General features: G+C 45.7%; 1 protein-coding gene across 1 annotated transcript in view; it reads left to right on the top strand.

Moving 5' to 3' along the window:
• Nucleotides 1–1,532: 1,532 nt before the first annotated feature.
• LOC128138481 (ubiquitin-associated protein 2-like) overlaps nucleotides 1,533–15,580 on the top strand; it is a 35,368-nt gene continuing 21,320 nt past the window's right edge. The window contains exon 1 of the mRNA XM_052779732.1: nucleotides 1,533–1,669. The gene's annotated coding sequence lies outside the window, so the exon portion shown is untranslated. The remainder of the gene's footprint in view (nucleotides 1,670–15,580) is intronic.

The following is a 15,580-nucleotide window of genomic DNA, read 5'->3' as shown; positions in this document are numbered from 1 at the left end:
GCATCTTTGAACCTTAAAAACGTGAACCCTGGAACTTTGGACCCCCCCAAATGAGGCTTTGGACAGTCCAGATGTGGCTTGGACCCTAAAAATGCCTGTCTGGATACTCAAAAAGCAGCTTTGGACCCTGAAAAAAGGCATTTTTGGAGCATAATGGGAGGCTTTGGAAGGCTAACACTTTGGATAGTAAAAATGAGGCTTTGGACCCTAGAAATTCAGATTTGGACTCTATAAAGAGAGTTTGGACCTTCCAAATCAGACTTTGGGGCACAAAAATGATGCTCTGGGCCCTGAAAATGCATCTTTGAACCTTAAAAGCGCAAACCCTGGAACTTTGGACCCTCCAAATGAGGGCTTGGACACTCCAGATGTGGCTTGGACCCTAAAAATGCCTGTCTGGACGCTAAAAAATGGCATTGGACCCTGAAAATGCAACTGTTGAAAATAAAAATGAGCCTTTACACTCTAAAAATGAGGGGTTTGTTGCCTAAAATGAGGCTTTAGAAAGTAAAAATGAGGCTTTGGACCCCAGAAATGTGGCTCTGGACTCGACCAATGAGGCTTTGGACCTTCCAAATCAGACTTTGGGGCTTCAAAATGATGCTCTGGGCCCTGAAAATGCATCTTTGAACCTTAAAAGCGTGAACCCTGGAACTGTGGCCCCCCAAATAAGGGCTTGGACACTCCACATGTGGTTTGGACCCTAAAAATGCCTGTCTGGAATCGAAAACTGATGCTTTGGACCCTGAACATTAGACTCTGCAAACTACAACTAAGCCTTTGCACCCTGAAAACGAGGGGTTTGGAGCCTAAAATGAGCATTTGGAAGGCAAAATGAAGATTTTGGACCATAGAAATGCAGCTTTGGACTCTACAAATGAGGCTTTGGACCTCACCTTGCCTGCTGGAGAAAAGGCAAAGGGGGAGAGCGAGGTTCAGGTGTCTCCTGAGAGGGCCTGACTCTGTCCCCTCGGGGTGTGGGTGCTGGGTTGGGGGGGGAGAGCTGCGGGTGGCACTCCCTGATGCAGGGATGGTTTTTGTCGGTGCGGCTCAAAGGAGCGATTGGTCAAAGAGCTGCGCTCCCCCACGTGCTCTCCATCTGGCCTCCTGAGTTCTGTTCAGTGGGACAGCTTGTCCCAACGGGTCAGCGAGAGCCTCCAGGCAGCAGCACTAGCGAGCCTCGGAGAGTGAACGTGGGCGAGCGCAAAAGAAATTGCGCGCAAACGTGAAGGGTGGCCGAGAAGGGGGAGCAAAGCCATGACACTGGGAAAACTGGATTACGGCCGTCCCAGAGTGTAAGCAAAGCTGAGAGGAGAAAGAGAGGCTCCAGAGTGCATTGATTTGCAATGGCTTTGCAAGGTTCCTTTGTTTCTGCTGAAACCAAGGAAATGTTGCAGCCCCAGGATGTTCGCTCATTCGGAGATGCTAACAAAGTGAGAAAGAACATTTCCTGGCAATGTCAGACCTCCTGTGAGATCACCAGTAGCGCGCAGGACCCACTAACGTGCAGAATTGTTCCTCCGGGTGTGGATGGCAAGAGAAACGCAAATGCCGCAGACGCTAAGGATTTCCAGAAGTACTGCATAGAAGGTGCCATGGTGGTCTTGGGCTCCGTGCTGCTTGGCATGGTCTTGTGTTGCATGGTCCGTCTGTGGAGGAAGAGAAGACAGTGAGTTGTTGGGAGGGTTTTTTGCCAAACTTGTGTATTAGATGGCTGAGATGTATTAGACGGCTGAGATGTATTAGACATGAAGCATTTAGAGGTAAGGTATTCTGGAGTGCTGAGTTATTTACTGGCCAGACTCGACCGAGTCGGTTTCTGCTGTGTCATGTTTCAACTGACCTCTCAATTCATGGGCATTCTTTTCTGAAACGCCTTCTTCCTGTGGGAATTGTTAGTTAAAAGTGACCCTGCCTGGACAAGAGCAGACCCAGCGACAGACGTATGCAGAGCAAGGTCAGAAAGTAAAACCAGCAAGGGATGACATGGCCACAGAAAGTGAGACCTGCAAGAGTGCCATCTCCCTACCATGCCCAGCTTTGGTCCCCTCGGTCTGCAGGGTCAGGTCTCCTTCCCGGCACGTGTAGAGCAGCCCGGTCAGGATGGTCAGGGCCGAGAGGAGACGAGCCGTGGGCAGGCGAGCAGAGCCCCAGCCGAGGGGTGCGGGGCGTCCCGTTTTCTGCATGGAGCTCTCCGTGCCCACAGCTCCCACGTGCAGCCGGGTGCCCGCACCCCACAGTGCACCCAGCGCTGCCCCGCACCCTCGCACCCGCCCAGCACCACAGCCACACTGGGGCCTCACCAGACTCTTCTCTCCACAGGCACCTCGCCGCAGCTTCAGGAGCCCGTATCACTTTGTATAAACTATGCATACCTTGCTGGAAGTGATCCAAGGTGAGACCATTGGAGCTCTCTGGGACTTCAGCGGGCTGTGTGACCCAGTGTCTCCACCTCAGCTGGGAAGCTTCTCAGGGTAGATTTTGTGAGGACTGAAGGATCGTCTTTTGATGATTTCATGAGGGCTTAAAGCCTTGAACAAGGATTTTGGCCCGAAAACGGGACTTTGGGCCCTACAAATGGGTCTTGGACACTCAAAATGAGGCCTTGGACATGAAGGAAACGGGGCTTTGAGCCCTAAGTAAGGCGTTTCTACCCTAACATGAGGGTTGGGACCCTAGCATGGAGTCTTTCAACCCTGGAATCAAGGATTTGGACCCGAAAATGAGTCTTTGGGACCTAAACCTGAGGCTTTGAGCCCTAAAATGGGGTTCTGGACCCTCCAAATGAGGGCTTGGACACTCCAGATGTGCCTTGGACCCTAAAAATGCCTGTCTGGACCCTAAAAAGAGGCTTTGGACCCTGAACATGAGACTCTGCAAACTAAAACTAAGCCTTTGCACCCTGAAAATGAGAGGTTTGGAGCCTAAAATGAGCATGTGGTAGGCAGAATGAAGACTTGGACCCTAGAAATTCATATTTGGAGTCTATAAAGAGGCTTTAGACCTTCAAAATCAGATTTGGGGGCATAAAAACGATGCTTTGGGCCCTGAAAATGCATCTTTGAACCTTAAAAGTGCAAACCCTGGACCTTTGGACCCCCTCAAATGATGCTTTGGACAGTCCGGATGTGGCTCGGACCATAAAAATGCCTGTCTGGAAACTAAAAAAGCAGCTTTGGACCCTGAAAAAGGCATTTTTGGAGCATAATGGGAGGCTTTGGACGGCTAAGACTTTGGAAAGTAAATACGAGGCTTTAGACCCTAGAAATGCGGCTTTGGACTCTACAAATGAGGCTTTGGACCTTCCAAATCAGACTTTGGGGCTTCAAAATGATGCTCTGGACCTGTTAAAATGCATATTTGAACCTTAAAAGCGTGAACCCTGGAACTTAGGAATGAGGCTTTGGACCCTGACGGGGAGGCTTTGGACCCTAGAACTGGAACTGTGGGCCCGGAATAAAGGCTGTGGGTACTAAAACATGGGCTTGGACCCTAAAACCAAGGATTCGGGCCCTAAAACGGGGCTTTGGGCTCTATGAATGGGTCTTTGGACACTCAAAATGAGGCCTTGGACATGAAGGAAAAGGGGCTTTGAGCCCTAAGTAAGGCGTTTCTACCCTAACATTAGGGTTGGGACCCTAGCATGGAGTCTTTCAGCCCTGGAATCAAAGCTTTGGCCCCTAGAAATGAGGCTTTGGGACCTAAACCTGAGGCTTTGAGCCCTAAAAGGGGGTTCTGGACCCTCCGAATGAGGGTTTGGATGCTCCAGATGCGGCTTGGACCCTTAAAATGCCTGTCTGGAATCTAAAACTGATGCTTTGGACCCTGAATATGAGACTGTTGAAAATAAAACTGAGCCTTTACACTCTAAAAATGAGGGGTTTGTTGCCTAAAATGAGGCTTTGGAAAGTAAACACGAGGCTCTGGACCCTAGAAATGCGGCTTTGGACTCTACAAATGAGGCTTTGGACCTTCCAGATCAGACTTTGGGGCTTAAAAATGATGCTCTGGACCCTTTAAAATGAGTCGTTGAACCTTAAACGCGTAAACCCTGGAACTTAGGAATGAGGCTTTGGACCCTGAAAAGGAGGGTTTGGACCCTAAAACCGAAACTGTGGGTTCTCCAAAAAGGCTGTGGGTACTGAACAACAGGCTTGGACCCTAAGTACGAGGATTTTAGTCCTCAAATGGGGCACTGGACCCTTACCATGAGGCTTTGGACGTGAAGGAAATATGCAGTTTTGCAGCCTAAAATGAGGCCTCGATAGCAGACTCTGGGCCTTCCAAATGATGGTCTGCGCCCTCAAAATGAGTCTTTGAACCTTTACGAAGCATGTGACGGAATTACTCCTTCATTGTTTATCATGTTGAGCAGCTGCATGGATTACTAATGTTTCACAGTATTAATTCAGCAGGCTCTCAGTCACTTACTGAGGACCTGCGATGGGTAAGGGGTCTCTCTTCCTTGGGCAAGGATCTGAAACCTTGAGAGGTGTCCCTGCTCAAGGGGACAGTCGCTGGGCGTGCAGTCCAGCTGCACTTCAGGGAGAGCTCAAAGTGGGCACAACCTGATGAGCGAAGTGGCTGGCTGCTAGCCAATAGCCGAGACGGGCTAGATGTCTTCGTTTCCTCTCCGGTATCTTGTTCTGTACTTTGGTTATCTTGCACTTTTGGGTGTCGAAACCACCTTTCGAAGTCTTTTCCGAGACACCTTCGCTCCCTCGCCTGTGAGCCAGGGGCTCCCCAGCTTGCAAGTTCACCCCCAGGACGCCAAGGAGCCTGTCGCTCCTTAGTCACCCCGCACCAAAGCACGGCTAGGGGTCAAATGTATCCATCCCACCCGTGCCGGCGAAGGACCGCCGTGAACAACTACAAAAGCCGACGCTCTTCCGCAGCTTCCCGTCCCCTCAGAGCTTTCCCTCCCCTCAGGGCTTTCCCGCCTCTCTGCCGCCTCCCGAGAGCGGCGCTGGGATTGGGCAGTGCAGGCCCAGCTCTGATTGGCGGCGCTTCCCGCGGCAGCAGCCGATTGGCTGTCGCTCTGCCGGCCGGGGAAGGCTCTGGGCTGGAGGGGGGGAGCGCTCCGGGGCGGGGGGGGGGGCGGTTGTCATGGCAGCGGCGCGGCCCAGCCCCTGCCGCGGCCTGCGCTGTCAGGCGCTGGTGGGGGGGGGCTCGGGGCCTGCCCTCAGGAGCAGCACCGCGAGTTACCGCTGGGAAGTGTCAGGGAAATTCCCTTCCCCAGCGGGAATCCTGTCGGCCAGGCTTTAGGGCAGGAGAGCGTATGAACTTTGTGGCTGTAGCTGTGAGTTCAGCACAGGGGCTGCAGGGTGAGGAGGTGCTGGAATGTGGCCGCAGGCGCTGGGGTTGCTGCTGCCGAAGGAAGCCAAACAAAAGGCAGGGTGCTAGGGCAATCCAGCTTGCTTAGAAGAATGAGCACTGCCTGCGACTAGCGTCAGGCTTCAGACCACCCTGTCAGGATGGCTTTGTCCCCTCAGAGCAAGTAGCGAGGCTTTAAAAACGAGGCTTGGGGCCCTAAAACTTAGGGTTTGGACCCCAGGAAGGAGGCTTTAAATCCTCAAAAATAATGAACGTTTGGGCCCTACGATGAGGCTTTCAGCCCTCCCAATTAGGCTTTAGGCCTGAGAGAGTTAGACCCCCAAATGAATGTCTGGACCATAAAAATGAGTATTTGGACGCCCAGCGTGCGGCTTTGGCCCTTAGAAATGAGTCCTTGTATGCCCCGAATAAACCTTTGGACCCTGAACCTGAGGATTTTCTTTTTAAGTGGGGGCTTAGACCCTACAAATGAGCATTTGGGCTGTCAAAATGAGGCTTGAGACCCTTCAAATGAGGAGAGGGATCCTACAAACGAGGCTTTGGGCCCTACAAACGAGACACGCAGGGAGAAATTGTGGCTTTAAAGATGAGGCTTTGGACCCTAAAAATTAAGATTTGGACCCTAGAAATGAGGCTTAGAACCCTAAAAACGAGGCATTGGACCCCGAAAATGAGACTTTGGAACCTCAAAATTTGGGACTAGAAACAAAAGACAAGAATTTGGACAATAAAATGAGATTTTGGACTCTAAAAGAACGATCGGGGTCTTATAAATGAGGCTTTGGAGCCTCCAAATAAAGCTTTGGACCCTAAACCCAGTCCTTCGTTCCCTAACAAGAGGGTTTAGACCCTACAAATCAGTATTTAGCCACTCAAAATGAGGCTTTGGACTGGGAAATCAGGTTGTGTCCTATAATAAGGATTTGAACCCTATAAATGCATCTATGGATCCTAATAACGAGGGGTTGGGCCATATAAATGGGAACTTTGACTCTCATCATCCCAGTAAACTAAAACTGAGGCTTTGGGCTCCAAAAATGAGGCTTGGTACCCTAAAATGGGGGCTAAGGCCCTACCAGTGAAGCTTTGGATTCTAAAAATGAAGGTTTTGATCTGAAACTGCCTCTCTGAGCCCTAAAAATGAGGCTGTGGACAAAGAATGCCCCAAGCCTGTCAGTGTTTAAGAGGCATTTGGACAATGCCCTCATTAACATGCTTTAACTCTGTCAGCCCTGAATTGGTCAGGCAGTTGGACTAGATGATTGATGTAGGTCCCTTGCAACTGAAATAGCCTATGCTGTTCTATTCTAAAAAAACGAGGCTATGGGAGCTAAACTGAGGGTTTGGACCCTAAAAATGAAGCTTTGGACATTCAAAATCAGACTTGGGGCATTAAAAGTGATGCTTTGGGTCCTTAAAAAGGCTTTGCACCTTTGAAGTGGGGTTTGGAACTTACAGATGAGGGTTTGTATCCTAAAACTGAGGTTTTGGACCTTAAAAATGACTTTCTGGACCCCCAAAAGGAGGCTTTGGGCCCTAAAAATGAGGCTTGCATCTTGAAAATGAGTGTTTGGCTCTTAAAAATGAGTCTTTAGAGACTAAAATGAGGCTTTGGGGCCCTTAAATAGGTTTTTGTGCCTTTAAGATGCAGCTTTGGGCTCTCAAAAGGAGGCTTTGTACCCTAAACATGAGGGTTGGGCCTCAAAAATGATGATCTGGGCCTTAAAGAGGAGGGCTTTTTTACCCAAAGTGTGCACAGACCTTGTAGCCCAAGGGGCAAGACTTGGATGGTATTCATACCTCAACCAGGCATGTCCTTGAGCAGCCTGATGGGCCCTGCCGTGAGCATGGGGTTGGGCTGGAAACTGCTTGATGTCCTGATTTGACGAGCTCAGCTGGACAGGGTGACACTACAGACTCCCCGGTGAGACACATCTCACCCCAACACTGAGCTCCTGGTTCTGGCTCTCAAGTTTGGCACTTCAACAAGATATTCAAATTCCCAGCCTGGCACTCTCAGATCTCTTGCAAACGGTGCAGAAAGATCTGCCCCTGCAAAGTGAAATTCAGCTTTACAGACACTCATCACACTGTTCCCCTCAGGAACAACCTTCACTCAAGGTCAGGCTTGAATTTTTAGGGACCTTTGCCCCAGATGCTGGAGGGGGTCCTAAGCAGAAGCTTCCCGTAAGGACGGTTTGGTTCCTGGGTTGAATAGGATGGATTTGGGCAAGGAGGAAAATGCCAGGAAACAGGAGGCTACGTGATGAGTGTCATAGTGCTGGGACTGGAGATGGACCTTCTTGGCCCATGGGATGGCCACATGGGGCACCTACTTGGAGGATTTCCTAAGTAGAGATATAAATAGGATATAAATTGGGTAAATTGGGAGTCAAGAGCCCCAAGTGGAAGTAGAAAGTCCAGCCCAGCAGAGCTGGGCTCAGCCTTGCTCTCTTTCCTTCCCTGGTCCCTTATGGCCCTGGGTGAAAGCTCAGGTGGCCTCCACTGCCCCTGCCATAGGTGCCCTCCATGCCTCCCGAGCTGCGCTCGCATCTTCTCCTTTCCCCTCCAGGGACTTTCAGTTCTTCACAACATTGCTCCAATTGAATTGGTCTAAATTATATAAGATAAAGCAAGATAAAAATGAATCTCCCTCTGTGTTTTTGGAAAAATTGAAGGAAACTGCTAAAAAATATACTGATTTGAAATTGGAAACAGAGGCAGAACAACAGCAATTGACTTTGATTTTTATGGGGCAGTCAGCAAAAATGATGACTTTAAATGAATGAAGGGGACCGGAGGGGAACCCAGCTGAACCTCTGGTTACAATTAAGCTGGGAAATGATAAAGTTGAATTTTTAGTTGATATGGGAGCAGTATATTCTGTTCTGAATATTTATAAAGGGAAATTGGGAAATAAAACAGCGAATATAATTGGAGCGACTGGGAAACAAGAAAATAGACCATTCTTTCAACCCCTTGATTTAAAATTTGGAAATAAGGCAATTACACATGAATTTTTGTATGTGCCAGAATGTCCGATACCCTTGTTGGGTCGAGATTTGTTATCCAAATTAAATGCACAGATAGCTTTTGAGGGAGGAGAAATTCTTTTAAAGATACCAGAATCAAAGACAGGAGAAATATTGATGATATAAGAGAAGGTTAAGATTTAGGAGATGCCACAAGAAGTTGATGATGCTGTGATCCCTACAGTTTGGAACACAGAGATACCTGGAAAATCTAAAATGGCACAGCCTGTAAAAGTAGAACTGAAGGAAAATGTGAAACCAGTGAGATTAAAACAGTATCCAGTTAAATCTGAGGCTAGATTGGGAATCAAGAAATTAATTGATAAATTTTTGGAATATGGAATCTTAGAGGAGTGTGAATCTGAATATAATACTCCAATTTTACCAGGGAAAAAACCATCAGGAGAATATAGATTAGTACAGGATCTGAGGGCGATAAATCAGGTAGTGAAAGACATACATCCTGTAGTGGCCAATCCATATACACTTTTAACAGCTCTAGGGGAGAACCACCAGTGGTTTACAGTGCTTGATTTAAAAGATGCTTTCTTTTGTATACCCCTGGAAGAAGGAAGTCGAAAATTATTTGCTTTCGAGTGGGAAAATCCAAAAACAGGACGAAAAACACAATTGACATGGACAAGATTGCCGCAAGGATTCAAGAACAGTCCAACAATTTTTGGGAGCCAATTAGCAAAAGAACTTGAGATGTGGAAACGAGATGGTCCCAAACCTGGACATTTGCTCCTACAGTATGTAGACGACATATTGATAGCAACAGAGGAGAGACCAGCGTGTATAAAGGTAACAATTGATCTTTTAAACTTTTTGGGGTTAAGCGGATACAAAGTCTCTAGAACTAAGGCCCAGATAGCAAAACAGACTGTGATATATCTGGGTTTTGAAATCTCACAAGGGCAAAGACAATTGGGAACAGACCGCAAAGAAGCAATTTGCAGTATCCCGGAGCCGAGAAATACCCACGAATTGAGAACCTTCTTGGGAATGACTGGGTGGTGTCGGCTATGGATAATGAACTATGGTCTGTTGGCTAAACCATTATATGAAGCTCTTAAAGGTCCACCATTTGAACAGGGTCCAGATCAGCAGAGAGCTTTCAAGAATCTAAAACAGGCCCTGATGACAGCACCAACCCTGGGACTTCCGGATCTGACTAAAGACTTCCAGTTATTTGTACGTGAGAAACAACACATTGCACTGGGAGTGCTGACTCAGAAGATGGGAAGTTGGAAGCGACCGGTTGGATATTTTTCCAAACAATTGGACTTTGTAAGTAAGGGCTGGCCTGCTTGTTTGAGAGCAGTAGCAGCCACTGTGATGATAATACAGGAGGCCCGAAAATTGACTTTGGGAAGGATGATGGTGGTGTATGTACCACATATGGTGATATCAGTGTTAGAGCAAAAGGGGGGCCATTGGCTCTCCCCAAGCAGAATGATGAAATATCAGGTAATTTTGATGGAGCAAGATGATGTAATTTTGAAAACCACTAATTTAACTAATCCTGCAGTCTTTTTGAGTTCTATACAGGAAGAAGGACAACTGGAACATGATTGCCTGACTACCATTGAGTATGTATATTCCAGTTGAGAGGATCTGAAGGATGTACCTATGGACAATCCAGACTGGGAATTGTACACAGATGGTAGCAGCTTTGTTGAAAATGGAATCCGCTATGCAGGATATGCGGTAACAACTGAAAAATCAGTTATAGAAGCCAATGCTTTGCCAAACACAGCTTCAGCTCAGAAGGCGGAATTAGTGGCTTTGACAAGGGCTCTAGAATTGAGTGAAGAAAAGAAAGTGAATATCTGGACTGATTCGAAATATGCATTTGGTGTGGTCCCTGTCCATGGGATTTTATGGAAAGAAAGAGGATTATTATCCTCTCAGGGGTCCAACATTAAATATAAAGAGGAGATTTTACATTTACTACAAGCAGTTCGGAAACCAACTGCAGTAGCAATCATGCACTGTAAAGCACATCAGTCAGGGAATACAAAAGAGATTATAGGGAACAGATTAGCAGATAAATCAGCTAGGGAAGCAGCCAAAAGGAATGCCCTACAAATGGCATTAATTCCTACAAAAACTATTGCAATACCAAAGGAAAAACCTAAATATTCAGAGGAGGATGAGAAATTGGGGAAACTATTAAATGCAAGGAAAAATTTGAAAGGATGGTGGGTGACATCAAAAGGACAAGTAGTAATTCCACCATTTGTAATGAGGGAAATAATACAGACAAAACATAAGGAATGTCATTGGGGGGCAGAAGCATTAATAACTCTTTTGAAAAGACAAGTAGTATCAGTAAAAATGCTAGAAATAGCTAAAATGACAACTGCGAAATGTGAGATATGTTTAAAGAATAATCCAGTTGTAAAAAGGAAGGTTCAAATGAGAATGTTGAAATCAGGAATGGAACCAGGGGATTATTGGCAAATAGATTTTTCGGAGTTACCTCGACAGAATGGGTATCGATACATTCTGGTGGGGGTTGATACGTTTACAGGATGGCCAGAGGCCTTTCCCTGTCAGACCAATCAAGCAAAGGAGATCATTAAATGGTTATTACAAGAAATTATCCCGAGATTTGGAGTACCAATTGGAATCTCTTCTGATAGAGGTTCCCATTTTGTTGCAGAAGTGGTCCAGGGTGTTAGCAGAATTTTGGGAATTACATGGGACTTACACACACCTTGGAGACCACAATCTAGTGGGAAGGTGGAAAGAATGAATCAAACATTGAAAAGACAAATTAGTAAAATATGTCAGGAAACTAATTTGAAATGGCCTCAAGCACTCCCACTGACCCTTTTACGAATTCGGGTTCAGCCAAAGAGTGGGACATTAATCAGTCCCTATGAGCTATTATATGGTAAACCTTATGAATCTCTTGAACCAAATCTGAGCATACATTTAAAAGGAAAACAAGATGTATATAACTATCTGCTTTCTTTAGGAAAAACTTTAACTGCACTTCGGAGTGTGGTTGTTTGGAACAGACCTCTGTCTTTGGAAAATCCAGTACATGATTTCCAACCAGGTGATTATGTCTATGTGAAGACATGGACTTTTGAACCTCTTCAGGAACGCTGGAAAGGACCCTTTCAAGTATTGTTGACTACTTTCACCGCTGTCAAGATTGCTGAATCAGATGCATGGATCCACTATACTCGGGTGAAGAAAGCTCCATCATCTTGGAAAGTTATATAGAGAGACCCTAGAACCTTAAAACTGACTTTGAAGCATGCCTAATCTTCCATATAATTTTGAAATCTGGGGGAAATGCATTTTGATTTGGAAAATAATATTGGTGGGGGTCTGGTCTGAGATTGTGGCTGAACAACAAGTAACAGTGAACTATGGAGGTATTCTGGGATTGGGATGTAACTTTACTCAGATTCCAGAATTTGATCCTGACAAATTAGAAATTAGTTGGATGAGAGATAAAGGAAAAGGCAAGTATCTACCAGGACAAATTGAACTGAAGAAAAAGACAAGAAATAAGAAACAAACTGAACAATTAATTTACCTCCCAAAGAAAACTCAGGAAGAAAATTTGATGGTAGGATTGATTAAGGGATTTGCTAATTTCCAGAATGTGACACAAATTACTGCCTGTTTACCAATACCAAGGGCAGTTGGTGAATCCGTTCCATGGGGAATTTTGACAATGAATTTAACTAATTTAGAACATAGAAATGTGACTACCCACTGTGAACAAAGGCCAGTAGTTGGATGGCAAGAACAAGTGACAATTATCAAGAAGCAATGGAAGTCTCCAGGGAGCAGGGCAGATTGTGAAAAATTATTAAATTCTGTTTTTATTGAAGTTGGGAGATTTCATAATGTAGGATATTGTACTTATGATAAACAAGTTAAGAAAAATACAACTCGAATGATCATGGAATGGAAATGTGACAAGGCTAATCAGACAATGTTAGAAAGGACAATTAGTTGAGACTCAGTGTGGTCTATGACTATACTGTCTCAATTCCAATATATGGCTAAAGCTCCTTGGTGTTTTACTTAGGATGGAACCATTTTTACAACTTGGCCAGCGGTAAATGATAAAGGGAGTACATTACGAGAAAAGGAAAATTCAGTACCGTGGTGGAAATGTGAGAAAATATACAATTACAGTACTAAAGACATGGCAATCCAAAGAATTCCACCTTTAGCAGCAGCCGTGAAGTATGGCTGCTTGTGTAGAGGACTTAAAAATGATCTTCAATTGACTGAAACCTTTAAACCTAAAAGAGGAACAATATTTAGTTGCAGAAAAACTACTATTCAGAGTCCAGGACACTTAGTTTGGGCAATGAGTGATGGAACCTGGACAACCCACCTGCCTCTTGATGGGAAGGTAAAACAAATCACTTTGGGAATGCCAACATTATGCCCAATTTGGAAAAAGTCTCCTTTTAAAGGATCATTAGAAAATTTGAAATTGAAACGGGCAAAAAGGTCAGAAATAGATGATGAATGGAATGAACCCTCCACTGGAGTTAGAATTAGTTGAGCCCTAGAATCTCTACTAACCCCTTTGGCAATATATAGGAATCGAGACTGGCTGTACCAACTAACAGGACAAGTAGAGAAACGGGCCAATGTGACCAGAAAAGGATTTAGAGATCTAAATATACAATTACAGGCCACTTCCAAAATGACTCTGCAAAATAGAATGGCTTTAGATATGCTTTTACTCAAAGAACACGGAGTGTGTGGATATTTAAAAGACAGAATAGACCATTGTTGTATACACATTCCGAATGTAACTCAGGATGTGGAACATGATTTGGAATTATTGGGAAAAATTGAGAAAGACACTCAAGAGTTGCAACAAGATATGCAAGAGAGTTGGATAGACAAGATCTTTAAGGGATTAGGTTAGAATCTGAGTTCTTGGATCAAATCATTGATTAGTACAATATTAACCTTGTTGATAATTTTTGTAATGATCATTTTGATTTATTACTTTTTGAAAAGGCAAATTACTCGTAAAACTTCTTTTAATCGCATGATCATCCAAGCTGTTGCAAGACAGCAAGATGGACAAACAATCTCAGAGTTTCCTCCACCATATAGTAAGTGATTAGTAAAATGATAGTGAAAGTATTGAAATGATTTTCAAAACTTTCAAAGGGGGGAATGTTGAAAATATTCTGATAAAGAAATTAAAATCCAATTATATATATATAAGAGTTTGGTTTGATTAAGAAGTAGAAAATTGTGAAGCATAGGTATGGGAGTGTTAAGTTTGAAATGTAGTCATAGGAACTTAGAAACTTTAGGAACTGTGTTATGTGTGACTATAGGAACCTTAGTATTGTTAAGTTTGAAATAAGCAAACCATAGAAACCTCACCAGGAAGATACTGGTCTTTCTATGTTTTGTTTCAAAAACTAAGGAAACCGTCATGGACACCAGTTTGCTGCTTGGAAACCCCCTTACCCTTCCCATCTCGTAGAGTTAAGTGAAATTGACCAATGATTGTTTTAACATAGGAATATTAATAAGGTGGTATGATTAAAAGACCAATCATTGAAAAGGAATTAACATTTTGCTTGGAAATCTAGTGAATATGTATAACAGGTGTGTATTTAACTGTATTGTTAGACAAGACAGGTGCACACGATAGGTGGAGCGATCCCCCGTGTGCCCAGCGCTGCAATAAAGGAGTGCCTGCTTCTTAACTTCTCATTGCTGTTAAGGAGATTTATTCCGGATTTCGGCAACAATAGACTCCAAATATGAATTTCTAGGGTCCAAGTCTTCATTCTGCCTACCAAATGCTCATTTTAGGCTCCAAACCTCTCATTTTCAGGGTGCAAAGGCTTAGTTTTAGTTTGCATAGTCTCATGTTCAGGGTCCAAAGCCTCTTTTTAGGGTCCAGACAGGCATTTTTAGGGTCCAAGGCACATCTGGAGTGTCCAAGCCCTCATTTGGAGGGTCCAGAACCCCATTTTAGGGCTCAAAGCCTCAGGTTTAGGTCCCAAAGACTCATTTTCAGGTCCAAATCCTTGATTCCAGGGTTGGAAGACTCCATGCTAGGGTCCCAACCCTCATGTTAGGGTAGAAACGCCTTACTTAGGGCTCAAAGCCCCGTTTCCTTCATGTCCAAGGCCTCATTTTGAGTGTCCAAGACCCATTTGTAGGGCCCAAAGTCCCGTTTTCGGGCCAAAATCCTTGTTCAAGGCTTTAAGCCCTCATGAAATCATCAAAAGACGATCCTTCAGTCCTCACAAAATCTACCCTGAGAAGCTTCCCAGCTGAGGTGGAGACACTGGGTCACACAGCCCGCTGAAGTCCCAGAGAGCTCCAATGGTCTCACCTTGGATCACTTCCAGCAAGGTATGCATAGTTTATACAAAGTGATACGGGCTCCTGAAGCTGCGGCGAGGCGCCTGTGGAGAGAAGAGTCTGGTGAGGCCCCAGTGTGGCTGTGGTGCTGGGCGGGTGCGAGGGTGCGGGGCAGCGCTGGGTGCACTGTGGGGTGCGGGCACCCGGCTGCACGTGGGAGCTGTGGGCACGGAGAGCTCCATGCAGAAAACGGGACGCCCCGCACCCCTCGGCTGGGGCTCTGCTCGCCTGCCCACGGCTCGTCTCCTCTCGGCCCTGACCATCCTGACCGGGCTGCTCTACACGTGCCGGGAAGGAGACCTGACCCTGCAGACCGAGGGGACCAAAGCTGGGCATGGTAGGGAGATGGCACTCTTGCAGGTCTCACTTTCTGTGGCCATGTCATCCCTTGCTGGTTTTACTTTCTGACCTTGCTCTGCATACGTCTGTCGCTGGGTCTGCTCTTGTCCAGGCAGGGTCACTTTTAACTAACAATTCCCACAGGAAGAAGGCGTTTCAGAAAAGAATGCCCATGAATTGAGAGGTCAGTTGAAACATGACACAGCAGAAACCGACTCGGTCAAGTCTGGCCAGTAAATAACTCAGCACTCCAGAATACCTTACCTCTAAATGCTTCATGTCTAATACATCTCAGCCGTCTAATACATCTCAGCCATCTAATACACAAGTTTGGCAAAAAACCCTCCCAACAACTCACTGTCTTCTCTTCCTCCACAGACGGACCATGCAACACAAGACCATGCCAAGCAGCACGGAGCCCAAGACCACCATGGCACCTTCTATGCAGTACTTCTGGAAATCCTTAGCGTCTGCGGCATTTGCGT

The sequence above is a fragment of the Harpia harpyja genome, unplaced genomic scaffold (assembly GCF_026419915.1).
Source record: "Harpia harpyja isolate bHarHar1 unplaced genomic scaffold, bHarHar1 primary haplotype scaffold_47a, whole genome shotgun sequence".
NCBI lineage: Eukaryota > Metazoa > Chordata > Aves > Accipitriformes > Accipitridae > Harpia > Harpia harpyja.
This window is presented reverse-complemented; position numbering and strand designations above follow the sequence as displayed.